This window comes from Xenopus tropicalis, chromosome 8, assembly GCF_000004195.4.
Source record: "Xenopus tropicalis strain Nigerian chromosome 8, UCB_Xtro_10.0, whole genome shotgun sequence".
NCBI lineage: Eukaryota > Metazoa > Chordata > Amphibia > Anura > Pipidae > Xenopus > Xenopus tropicalis.
The window spans coordinates 97201198-97214957 of record NC_030684.2 but is presented as its reverse complement, the minus strand read 5'-3'; positions in this window follow the sequence as shown (position 1 = coordinate 97214957).

Here is a 13760-nt window from a genome sequence, read left to right as displayed (position 1 = left end):
ATAAGTCATGGCTTGGTATTTTGCTGGGGAAATTTGCATGGAATTAATTTTACTCCTAGAAAAGGATGTGAGTCGGCTTCAACAAAGCTGGATTAAAGTAGGATTAGATAACAAGCAAAAAGGAAATCACTGTAATGTAGCAGGAATTCACTTGACTTACCAACACATTTATGGTATGTTGCTCAGCATATCACTGGGTGAAATAGTACCTGGAAATATATGAAATATATAACAGTATGAATCTGTAAATATGTACAGTATTTACTGGCAAAGCATTAGTCATTGGTGATATGCTGAAGGGACCACCACAAAACAGATTTTAGAGGGTCTAATTATATGGTGGAAACTCTCAAGTGATGGCACTTGAGTTACAACAACCATCACCCACTGACAGCTCCAGGTTGAACTATATTAATCCTGATATCACTGGAAGGGGACCCCAGTGAGATTAATATATATGACACACTGCGACCTTCTACATTTGTCCTCCCTTCAGGCCTCCAAGGACAGCAGAGATTCTTGTTGATTTTGGCTGGTTCTTGTTAAATGGGACCCCTAAAGACAGCTTTGATCTATAAACATCTCTGGAATGCACCCAATAATAAACTTCTTGGGGATGGAATATTTAGAAAGAGAATCGGAGTTGCTTAACCTTGAACCTTCCAAACCTTGTGGTGACTGCTATTTATAGTAAGGGCATATGTTTCCTTTAATTTTTATTCTGCTTCCCTTTCTTGCAGATACATTATTGCTACTCACAATCTTAGTAATTTTATTTATATACTATAGCATACATTACACCACAGATTTTACTTCTTGCAGTTATAGTGTGAATTTATAAAGAAGTAACAAGAGCAACCCCTTTTTGGGTTGCCTTCTGCTGGCACACACATTTCCTCCATTAAGATACTGTATAAAGCTGGCCACAGTGAGTAAGCACACAAGCCTGTATGCAATTTACTGCAGTTTAAAGTTGGCATCTCAGTAGTTGTCAGTACAGAATGTCCTTAACTTAGTTTCAACCCTCTTGTCCTGCTCACCACCCAAATCTACCCCGCCTCTGAGCCTGAGCATGTCTCTCTTCTAAGTGCATCATCTGTAGTGTGCTGGACAATTGCACAAACAGCCCAGCATCTCTGCACATTTCCTATCAATTTGGCAAGGCTTTGTTGGACTAGAATTATTAAAGCTTTACTGGAACAGAGCGATTGTCCAAGCTGGATAAAGATCTGGCAGAAGGAGAAAAATGTGACCTTCCCAATGTAAAATGCATTTAGACAGTGATCGGCTTATCACTGAATATTTTATTGGAGATAATAAAAGAATATTTCTATGTTAGAACACAATTTTTCGCTTTGGTCATGTCATATAAACAGCAACACCATCTAGGGTCAAATTAAAGGTAAATGAACCCCCAAATACAGCGAGATGGTAATTTCTAACACTATTTCTTCTTCTGCAGCATTGCCAGAACAGCTATTTCTGTCTCATAAAAATTAATGCTTTTCGTTAATATTTTACCTTTTGTTAAGAAAACGAATCAAACTGTTCATCTGTAGTTTAGTTGCTGACTGTATTAAAACAGAAGTGATACCCTGCAAACTACAGTAACAGTCACAGTGACTTTATATGTTATGCTAGATCCCCTGTTATAATGAAGGGTATCTTATATACAGGAGAATGTGCAGGCAGAACCAAAGATTCTGCACTCTAGCTCTATAGGTAATGGCACAACCTCAGAGGGAGAGTACACTAACCAGTCATCCTGTCAGGGGGACATACCATATTGCTTCCTGAGTCAATGTAGTTAGCTTTGCTTTCTTTCCAACATTAATTAGCTACAGAGAAATATACAGTAATGATTATGAGGTGCTCATTATATATAATTGTTCTGCTTTCTATGATGCAGTTATGCCATGTGACCTATTCAAACAGTATTATATATACTGTTTATAGTAAATAAGCCATCAAAGACTCCCAGTGATACAGGTTTTATACAGGTCATGGAACTCCGAGGTGATATCTAATATCCTCATAGTTTAGAACAGGAGGTACTTTCAGGGCTGGACTTGGATTCAAAAGAGGTCAAAACAGCCTTCCACCAGCCCAATAAATAGTGACTGTATGTGGCGTCTTGCAGAAGCCAAAATTCAGATTGCCAGTCCAGGCCTGGGTACCTTATTAAATTACCCAAAGTTTTCTTAGTCATGTGACAGAAATTATATTACAAGGAACGGATTATAACTGATGACATCACAAAGCACTGTTTACAATTATATAATTTACAGGGTATTTATGGCTCTTGTAATTTTATATATATATATATATATATATATATATATATATATATATATATATATACACACACAACATCTGAAGACTTATTTCTGGATAGATATCTGCTTTATGACAATTTTGACTTTTTAATAGACAAACGACAAATAGCATTTTTATATTTCAATGACTGCAGATGCAATTTGAAATAAAAAAAGACAATTATACATGTAAAATCTTTTGCCAGCTTGGATACTCTGTGCAGCCTGTTTGGAACTTGAGAAGTGGCGGTCATTGCTTGATGCTATCGTGCCGAGTAAACTTGGTGCTTGACTTGTGTCCAATGAGAACACTGAATTGGATAAAGATGCTTGGGAAGTAATTGCAATTTAAACCGAGTAAGACAAACATCAGGGTGTTGTGTTTGAATTTTAATAACATATTGTTCAAGAGGGGCATCTATATTTGGATACAAAGAGAAACCAATGGAAAGTTTTCCAGCACAAGTTTTTTTAGCCATTTTTAGCCATTTTGCTGTTTGCAATAACATTGCAATTAAATGCATTTTTGTACTGTTATTATTCAGTCCCTGCTCCTATGGCACTCCACCAGTTTTATTTAGGGATGTACAGTACATATTCTAGACAAGGGTACTCTGCCCCAGGTACATTATTTTGGTTCATGATACAAGGAGATAGACAGGCAAGTTTAGTATGTGTGCTATTGAATGCAGACGGGCATCACAAACAATGAATATTCATTTTAAAATGCTAGAAATTGCATAAGTCATATTTTTAAGATTTTGAAAAACATGCAGCTTTACTGTACATTTTCTCATTGTGCATATACATCTTCAACCACTTTAGAAGTAGTTGAAAGAGTTATGTGCAGATTTACAGCAGGGCCCACAATTACATCAGCTGTGCAACTGGTGCACTCATGTACAGGGTTTTTGGCATATTATTAATATTCCACTGAGTGCCACAATGTGCAGAAAGGGTTAGCTTTAACACTTCTCTACCCACACACTGGCTGTACATATCACACCCTGTAATAAGTGTTAGTACTGGGCACAGGTACTGTATATCCTCAGTTAAGCATCACGGGCTCAGATACTATCTGCTCTCTACTATGTGTTAGAAGGTTATGTAAGATCAAGAGAAAACCAGACAGATTGTATTCCAGTTTAATCTGTGCCCCATCTGGGCTTTAGTGGTAAACTGGGGGCACTTAGATCAAAAGTAATTATCTTCAAAGTGGTGAGTATGGTCTTCTTAGGCTTGCTAATTTGTAGCCCTTAAAATTCTTGTTTTAGGATGAAGGCCAAAATTGTTGGTAGGATCACAGAACCTCATTTCACCTGCTCCTAAAGGCAATCTCTGAAGCATTATAATTAGCAGTTCTAGCTATATACTTACTGTTGTTTTCTACAATTTAATACAAATGCAAAATGCTGAGTAGCCCAGCGTCTTTGAAAATATCAGCTTATGAACCATATATTTTTAGCTTTTTAAAGGGCATGCAGAAATTTCCATTCATTGCAATGTAATAAAAGGCACACCTTGTGTCTCAACCCTTTCTCCTTGTAGATTGTAAGCTCTTTTGGGCAGGGCTCTCTTCACCTCTTGTATCGGTTATTGATTGCTTTATATGTTACTCTGTATGTCCAATGTATGAAATCCACTAATTGTACAGCGCTGCAGAATATGTTGGCGCTTTATACATAAATGTTAATAATAATAATAACAAGTTTGCCCAGGTGCAGTTACTCATGGCAACCAATAATATGTCTTATTTTATAAAGGAGATCAGGTAATGCTAAGTGCTGATTAATTTCTATAGGTGTTAAGATTTGCAAGGACAGAAGAAGGACCAGAATTGGGGTAGGCCCCCTGTTGTCAGGGTCGGACTGGGATGTGAAGGGCCCACCGGGGCTCCCGTCCCAGGGGCCCTGTAGGTGCACTCAGCCGCGTCCTCAAATCCCCTCCCCGTAGGGGCCCCCTTAACCCCCCTTGCAGGGCCCCTACCCGACGTCCTCCCCCGAGCGCATAAATTTGACGCGTCAGGGGAGGAGTGTTCGGGAGGGGGATCGCCGGCAAGGGTCGGGTCTGGGCCGCCGGGGCCCACCGGGATTTTTTTCCAGTCCGACCGTGCCTGTTGTGCCCTAGGCACATGATTCTTTTTTTGACTACCCCTAGTCTGGGCCCTTGTGATTGTGCTTGGTCCAGCACTGCTTGTAGTAACCTCTGTTTGTCAGCTGTGCCCAAATGTGTATATGCAGATCAGTTTTGGTTATTTTACTACTTTGTCAATACTTTTGTGGGGGATCCAGTTACACAAAAAAACTATAGCTTAGGCGCCTCCCCAGCAGAAAATGCTTGTGCATTTTATTCTTGTAAGAATTATAAGCACCATGGTATTATGCTTGCACCTTACTGCTTTTTCATTCTCTTCACAACCTACTGTGCCTTAATAAAGAATAGCTGCTTGATTAGCTGTCTGACAGTAAGAAGTGTGAAAGAAAGCTGCATATTGCTCCAGAGCTACTGTCTTTCTAAATTTCCATCATTGTTTAACTCTGACTGTCAAAAGAGGAATTCAGAATACAAGTACCCATCTCATCTTTTCATAATACATGTACTCATGTCATCTTTAAAAGAATCCAGGAATATGCTCAATTGGAGATAGGGAGGGGAATGTGTGCTGCTGCGATAACATTCTGGCTAGTCTGAAACAATTCCATCCATTGCAGCAATCCTAATGAGAATTGCCAAGTAGAATACAAAGGTTGGAGAAATATAAAAAGGAAGATAAGATAATGACTTAGGTCATTTATTAAAGTGAAGCAATGGTCTTTAAAGTTTTTGCAAAAACACATAACATCAAAGTTGGGCATCTAGCGTTCTGTGATTTCAGATTGATAACCAGTTTGGGTTCTGTAGGTTCTCATTTCCCAGCTATCTTCGTGGCTGCTTGCCTTCAAAAACTGGGTAGACATTTAATGAGACAGAGCACTAGGAAATTCTAAGCTATGTTGAATCACATTGTAGCCTGGCACAGCCATACCCAGGATCTAAAGCCATCCTCATGTTGGCGTTATGTTGAGGACATGTTGAGGACTATTTACCAAACTGGGATTACTAGGTATCATCAGGTAATATAAATTCTGCAATTGATTAAAACAAGGAGTATTCATTTTTTTATTTCAGGGTAAAAAACAGCACCTCCACTGCCACTTTTTTATACTGTTTTTTTTACCACAAGAGTTTATTTGCTCCCTGATTCTTCCCATTGACTTACATGAATTACACCGTAAAGAAAACAGTGTAAAATAAGGGTTTTAAATATGGCTAATAATAGAAAATAGAACATGGCACTGCTTTGAAAGCAATAATCCTTCTGTTTTTTTTTATTTGAAAGAAAATGCTGTGCTGTATCGTTTCACTGTAAATGATTGTAAAACTAGATTTATATGTAAAATCAGCTGCCTTGTAGATATATAATACGTCTAAGGGATTTTGGCGTTCATTAGCAGAATCCTTAATCAAGCTGGCCCCTTTTCCTGCAGTGTCCTTAGCTGGACCCTGACAGATGATGCTTAGCCTGTGACATGACACCTGGTGACATGACACAGATTTCCTCCAGTCCTCATGTAACCAGAGGAAGAAATTCTAAATAAATCAGCAACCATTCACCTTTCTCAGGGAACAATTAAACCTTTAAATGTTGCCTTTAGCACCACTGTGAAAAGTGGCTGTGTTAAATAAATAAATAACATTAAATATGCAAATACATTTTAAAATATTTTATATATATACTTCTGCAAAGTTTAAGTACATATGAGTTCACTACAGGAAAGCAAGAAAATAATCAGTATAGTAGTATAGTATTAGTAATATATTAGTAATAGTATTGGCTACTAACTAAACCACCTGTGACTAATCTGGCAGTTTACTGATCTGTATATAGGGCCAAAGCAAGGGCTTTCCAGAAACACATATGATCAGGGCCCAATGAGATATTGATTACATAGGCTGGAAATGGTACTGGATATGACTCTCTCCAAGTATGTTTGAAACAGGCTGTGTGATCTGATTGTTTAGCTAGAGACTCGACAAGGGGACCAGCTTGATTTTGCCAGGCAAAATAATTGGATTCCATGTATGGCCAAATTGAAGAGAAAAACACATTTTCATACCCTGTTTATGCTGTTTCAAATGTATTGTTTGTTATAAACGCAGAGCAATGGTTTAACATACCTAAAATAGGGTAAGGTGTTTATTAACAGAGAGCCCCCAAAATGTTGTTTTAAAGCAGGAGGATACAGATGAATAATTTATAGTTCTTGTTTTTTGTTTTTTTTTTTGGGGGGGGGCTCAAGGAATAGGTAGGGTGTTACAATATAAGTTAAAGCTGTCACTGAACTGTAACATTCCACAGAAACTGAAATGTTTAAGAAACTCCCAAAAAGCTCAGATAAATGTGCAAATGCCTAAGATAAAATTTGAGCTGCTGGGAATCCATTAGGAATTTTTCACAAAAGTATATATGTATCTGCATGTTGAATACAACATGACTGTTAGAACCAGGGGGGCAGCATGGGGGGGCCCCAAGAATTTTTATAACATGTCCCAATTTTTATTGCGGCCCTGGAATGAAGCCAAAGCTAATCAAGAATTAAAGAGATTAGTAGCGGAAAATAGCCCAGCTGACAATGTATGGAATACAACTGGTTATATTCCCATACTGGAAAGATATGTAAAAGGAGACTTAAATCTTATACATTAGTTTATTCTGCCTTCTGTCTTCTTTGGAGCTTTCTGAATAATGATGGATAACCGAAGACTATGTGCTGGGAGCATAGAGTTTTCATAGGCTAGCAGCTGCACAACGCCAATAACAATATCAAGCTTCATCCTGAAATAATCATCTGAGGCTGTTATTCATGGTTAGATGTGATCCCCAACCAGTGGCTCATGAGCAACATGTTGCTCACCGGCCTTTTGGATGTTGCTCCCAGTGCCCCCAAAGCAGGTGCTCATTTTTAAATTCCTGGCTAGAAGGCAAGTTTTGGTTGAATAAAAACAAGATTTACTATGAAGCTGATAGTGTGCATAGAGGCTGCCTAATAGCCAATCTTATTTGGCAACTCCATGAACTTTAATGATGCTTGCGTTTCTCTCCAAGTCTTTTTAAGTTTAACTGTGTCTCACGAGTAAGAAAGGTTGGGAACCCCTAATGGTTAGCGACCCTGGTTCAAATAAAAGCACAGAGTGTACCATGACATTCTTGAAAGTTTTGTGCTTCTGCACAATAATGCCTCAGTGCACAAAGTAAGGTCTGTACAGATTGGATTTGCTGAGAGAGGAGTGGAAGAAGAGTGTCGGCCTCGACCCAAATAAACACCTGTAAGATGAATGGTATCACAGACTGTGAGCAAAGCCTAATCCCCAACACTGGCTGCTAATCTCACTAACTCTTTTGTGGATGAATGGCAGCAAATTGCACAAATAATTTACAAACATCTAACAGAAAGTCCTTCCAGAAGGGGTGATGCTGTTATAGCAGTAGAGAACATTACAGGACAGCACCTAATGTAAAAGGGGAGGCATTCTTGAAAACAAGCCATGGTGTACACTCCTAATGCTTTATTTATTCACTTCCTTATTGTGAAAGTCAGGAACTTTTCCTTAGGAAAGCTAGTGTGAATATTACATAACCCAGGGCTGAAATTACGATGAGACATATCCTCTGCTCTAGGTGTTGCCAGTTAGGCATTGCCAGTTAGGCGTTTCAACTGCAACTGTATATTGGTATATACTGGTATATAACCAAAGCAATATCTTTGTACAATGGATATTATTGGTTGGTACCTTTATTGGGCAAGTTTGAAATTTTCATCTATTTCAGCACTGTCAGTTAATTCATAGTGCACTAGCAAAGGACGAAGTAAAGAGGAGCCAAAGCTCCTCATTTTCTGCTGTTCCAATGGTTTGGTATTTGCCTTGAACAAATGGTAGAAAACAAAAGCATCCATACTATATTTGGCCAGTTGTACCTTATCTGTCCATTCAGCCTGATAGATCGGTGGGATACTATTAAAGGTTGTTCTATGTAAGTAGCTGATTCTACCATGAATCAGTAGTTTGCAATGCACTTTTGGCATGGCTGAGTAGTTTGCAGTAGGAAAGAAATGTTAGCTTCAAGAAACATTAATAAACCATTTAAATCTAAAAAAAGAGTTAAATCATCCAATATAATCCTTCCTTTCCTTTGCTTTTTTATGACTTTTAGTTGTATGAATAAGGATTCATATAAAACAATTCAAGTGTATACTGCCATAGGGAAGATATAATAAAACAGTGAAAGTTTCATGTTCCCTAGGCAGTATGGAGAAGATGATCCTTCTTTTTTTAAAATTCAGGAGGTTGTATCTCTCAATCAGAGGTGAAGAATCAGGGCATTAAGATAGATATGTAAGGCATGCTGTCTCTCTTTGGCTTATGTACTTTAGAGTTGAAGGAGTTAATGCTTTCCTTTTATCTCTCTTGCCCCCATCTTCATCTGTTCTGCGTCATGCTGGTTGTTGATATGACACAGTACAGATACAACAGGAGGAGACACAGAACTGTTTATGTGTTCTGACTTAACAGGAATGTGCTTGGCACAGCAGTGTCCACTGCCTGGCATTTATGCTAGTGAGAAATGACTCCAGCTGGGGTCACAGCAGTTACACTATCCCAGTAGTAACACTAGCATGCTGGAAAATCAGTGACATCAGTCAAACAGTTATTTGGGCTCAGTAGTGAGACCATCCCAGCGCTTACGGCCACTTATATTGGCACCGCTATGATATCTGGCAAACCTTTATTTGGCTCACCAGTGACACCAGACTGTACAGACAGGTAACATTACCCCACTACTTTCCTGACATCTCAATATCAGCCATCATTATTCATAAATTTAAAATTTATACTTAAAAAGATTTATACTTAAAAAAATAGTTTCAGCACACTGCTTATTTTGGATTAGCAATAACACAAGAATCTACGCACAACTGTGTACAAACTTGACACTTGTTATAGTACATCAATAACGACAGCATGGCACTTATTTATGTAAAGTGGTTGAAATATACATTTGTTTTACAGTGCTGATTGCCAGATTTGTATTTTGGTGGAGCAGTGACCAGTCACCAGCTAACTGAACACAGCTGAGACACCAATGTAACACTAGCAATGCCTGAAGCCTACTATTTACATTAGCAGAGTAGTAACCCCAATCCTGCTGTTACTATGGTTCTGCAGTAACCCCTGCCTGACAGTTATTTTGGTATAAAGGTGCATAGTGACATCAGGCTAGCATTTAGCTTTAACTTTATATAGCATCTGAAATTAAGCAGCAAGGTGAATACATATAGGGTACATTAAGAGTTGCCATATGAAGACTATACAGTAGGAGCTGAGTGATGAGCATGATGGTACATTCACATACTGCTCACCTGGTCTCTTTCCACAAAAAAAGATTTGTTTTCAGTATTAAAGGTAGGCAGATTGTGTACTGCAGGTTCTGGTTCATTTAGGGTAACATTTTGGCTTACTGTGTTGCAGTAAAATCTGTCTGAGGGAAGTACAAATGTCCATGCTATCAGACATTCTGGGCTAGTTTTACGGAAGGCCAGAGAAGGGTCTGCCCTGGGTAATTAGCAACAACCTGGTAAAATGTATAAAGGTAATATTTTGTGTAAAAAATAGTAGGTTCAGTATATCTAGCAAATTATTTGACGGGAGTTCAGCACTAGCTGGAGGTCTGCAGGTTGTTCTCCCTATGTGTTATTATTCCACCAAATGATGTATGTAATTCCCGCTCAAATGAATATCCCATCCTTCCCATCCCTAAAATTTCCTCAGGATTAGAACTGCAGGAAGATTATTAAGCAAACAAATCCCTGGCTGCAATAAGTTGCAATCAGCCCTAGACCATTTACTCAGGATGTCCTTCAGTACAATATGTTCTAAAAGATTCTACTATCCATTAATAATAGATTAGAAATAATTCCACCTTCAGAAAGGCGCAGTGGATATTTCTTCTGATAAACTGATTTGGGTTGCCATTTGAGCAACATCTTATGTGATTGTAACAGAATATTGCATTCATTCTCCAAGATCGTTTCCAAAAGGTCTGTTACTTATGCCAACAAACAAGATGAGTTTTCCACCAATCATGTTCCTTAAATAGTGCTTGGATCCCGTTCAGCCAAAAGAACAATAAGTCTTGACTTTCAACATACCACTGGTTTCTCAATCACTTGCAGAGAATTGGAGAATAAATGATAAACAAGAAGTTTGGAATATCCATGATTGCGCAGATGTATTTTTGTTAGTGACAGGATCGATAATGTGCCTCTGAGGTATAAGAGAATAAATTGTTATTAAATAACATTTCTGTTGTTTAAATGGTGTCCCAAAATTTGCTGTGCTTAACCCATTTAGTACCAGTCCATTTTTGTGTTTCCCTTGAAGCCTGTCCAGTGCTTTATTTGCAGCTGGTGTCCTGTTTGTCCAAGCCAATTCTCTATCTGCTCTTTTCCCAGCATTTAGTCTTCATGAACATCTAATAGCTGGTTCTCAGCTGAAAGGATATCTGATCTCTCCCCTGGCCGTGTTTGCTCTGAAAATAAAATATAAATCTGCCCTTTCATTCTTTCCTTCCTATCATAAATATGCACAATTGTCTGATAAGAGAAAATCAGTGCCCTGCCAGAGCACAGAGTGTTAAGTTTTCTGAAGAACGAGGGAAAATCATTTGCTGAATTTAAAAAAAAAAAAAAAAAAATTGCTGTGTTAACGGCTGCATGGGTCATCTGAGGTGAACTTCTCATATCCACACTCCTCACTTTCAGATCCGGCTTTTAAAATCGAGTTGACGTTTATGGGAGAAGAGAAAGATTTAAATAAAATGTAGTGTGACAAACATGTATTTAAATGTCTTCATTGAATAGGACATAGGCTTTCAATGAATGTATGACAGCTCTAAATGTAAAGATGCAGCGTACGAGCAAGCAGAGAAACTCTAGTCAGTGAAGTGGGACTGCATCACTAGTATACTGCCTATGTAGCGCTGTCGCTAGTTCTAAATGATTAGCACAGTATTAACATCAGGTTCTACACACATTGTACTTGCAAAAAAGTGCTAAATCTTTAAGATCTGACTTGGTCCCCCGGGTCATCTCTGCTACCAATTTAAATAACTTACAGTGTTGCAGGACATCTATTTCAGAAGCCCATATTTTTCTGTAGCCAGTCCACTTATGATGTGCATTAAGGATTGAAATATGGTAACAGTATGGGAACTGTTATCCAGAAACCCATTATCCAGAAAGTTCCAAATTACGGGAATGCCATCTCTCATCAGCTATAAGCAGATAATTCTCATTTTTAAAAATAATTTCCTTTTTCTTTGTGATAATAAAACAGCTTGATCCCAACTAGGATATATTTAATCCTTCCTGGAGGCAAAACAAGCCTATTGGGTTTAATAAATGTTTAAATTATTTTTTTTACTAGACATAAGGTATGGATATCGAAATTATGGAAAGAGCCCTTATCTGGAAAACCCCAGGTCCTGAACATTCTGGATAACAGGTCCCATACCTGTATTATGAACTAACAACCAGTATATTAAAATAATAGCCAGCATCCAGTTAGGAAATTTAACCTCATCTGATATCAGCATGCTGCAAACAAAAAAAACATTCTGTCTATCTAGTCTGTCATCTCTCTTTCTATTTTTTTGCACTTGTAAAAACAAGCAAAGAATAATGCATGTGCTATTTTACAACAGCCTGGCCAAAGTTACTTATCGGTATTTATTGTTTATCAGTATGAAACGGCTCATAAAACATAACCTCCACAATAATAAACATTAGAAACAAACATTAATTAGGACAGTAATTTATCTCTTAGAAGCAGTGCTTCTTTATACATCACAGGGTTTAATTTCTTAATATAGCTGCAAATTTACATCAGTACAGGAACCCATAGCAACCGTATATTTGTTGTTTTTTTAGTCTGACTGCTCTAGATAGATTAAAATAAAACCAATGGTTGATGGTTGCTTCGGGTTACTGCCCCAGGGAAAAATGTGCAGCCATGCCAGCCATTTTTATGGATATGTTGCTATAATTTAAAAATAAATAAATAAAAAAAAAAATTTATATACATAATAAAAACATCATATAAAAATGAATACAGAGAAGAAGCAAATTCTTCTGCACACATTCCATTCTATTATCTCTTTTTTTTTTTTGCAGTGTGATTTCCCAGTGTATATATATCCACATCCGCAGGAGTGGCCGTTCCAGAAAGCTTTTTTAATTTGCTGTTTGTGGAACATGTTTCTTTGCTTTTGGTGCTCCAAGGGATAGAACACAGTACAGAGGCTAAGGGGGCATGTGATGTTCAGCCAGTCGAGTGATCTGATTGGCTTAAAGCCCTCTTGTGCTTTATAACGATAAATAGCTACTCTGGACAAAATGTTCAAACAAAAAAGTCTTTGGAGCTTGGACATATAAAGTAATTATCCAGTGGTGGTCAGCTATAATTTAAGCAGTCAGAAGATATTTCCAAATTAATCAAAATAAACATATTGGTCAGAACAAAAATGTCATGTTTCTTCACCATGGTTTACACCACAACCACAAGGTTGGATATACCACACATTCTGTTATGCTAACATACTAGTAAACTACTTGTGAAGTTAAAAAATGTTCCATTTAGCAACGCCCAATGCACTTAGGCTTCTTTTGATTTGCTAAGTGATATGTATTTGGTTTTGCATAAACACTGGTGCACACATATTCTGAGTGAACATCTGCATGTTCTACATCTGTGTAACAATTCCATGTTTCCAGGCAAGAATATTTTTCAGGGGCATTGTACACCAAGGTTCAGGATAAGCTAACCATGAATAGTGTTGAAATGTGTTCTTCATAATATTCTCACCAAAATACAAAATCATACATTTAAAATGAAACCTTCCACATTAAACAAACAAAGTGGTACTGACAACTAAAAATTGTATCTGCAGTAATGCAGCAATGCCCGCAGCAGGATCCAATAACCTGGAGATGGAAATTCGTTTTTTTCAAAGCACAGTAGTTTTAGAGCTGCGGAAGCCTTAATGTTCAGACCTGACTGCCTACAGAATTTATTGTACATACAGTGATACAGAATTTGTTGCTGCTTTACAAATATGTGTTAATAATAGTAATAACACCAGAAGCTGAGTAGCTGCTTGTTATTTTCTATGAGAGTGTACAACTCTTACGCTAATGGCACCCATGTCAGTTGCTGCCTTCCACCCCCTCTATTCCCCTTTATATGAAACTTTTGCTTTGACTGAACTTCAGCATTGGCTTAAACCAAAATATCAATGAAATTTATCTGTATTTTTACATCAACCACTAATGACATTCCTCCAAGGAT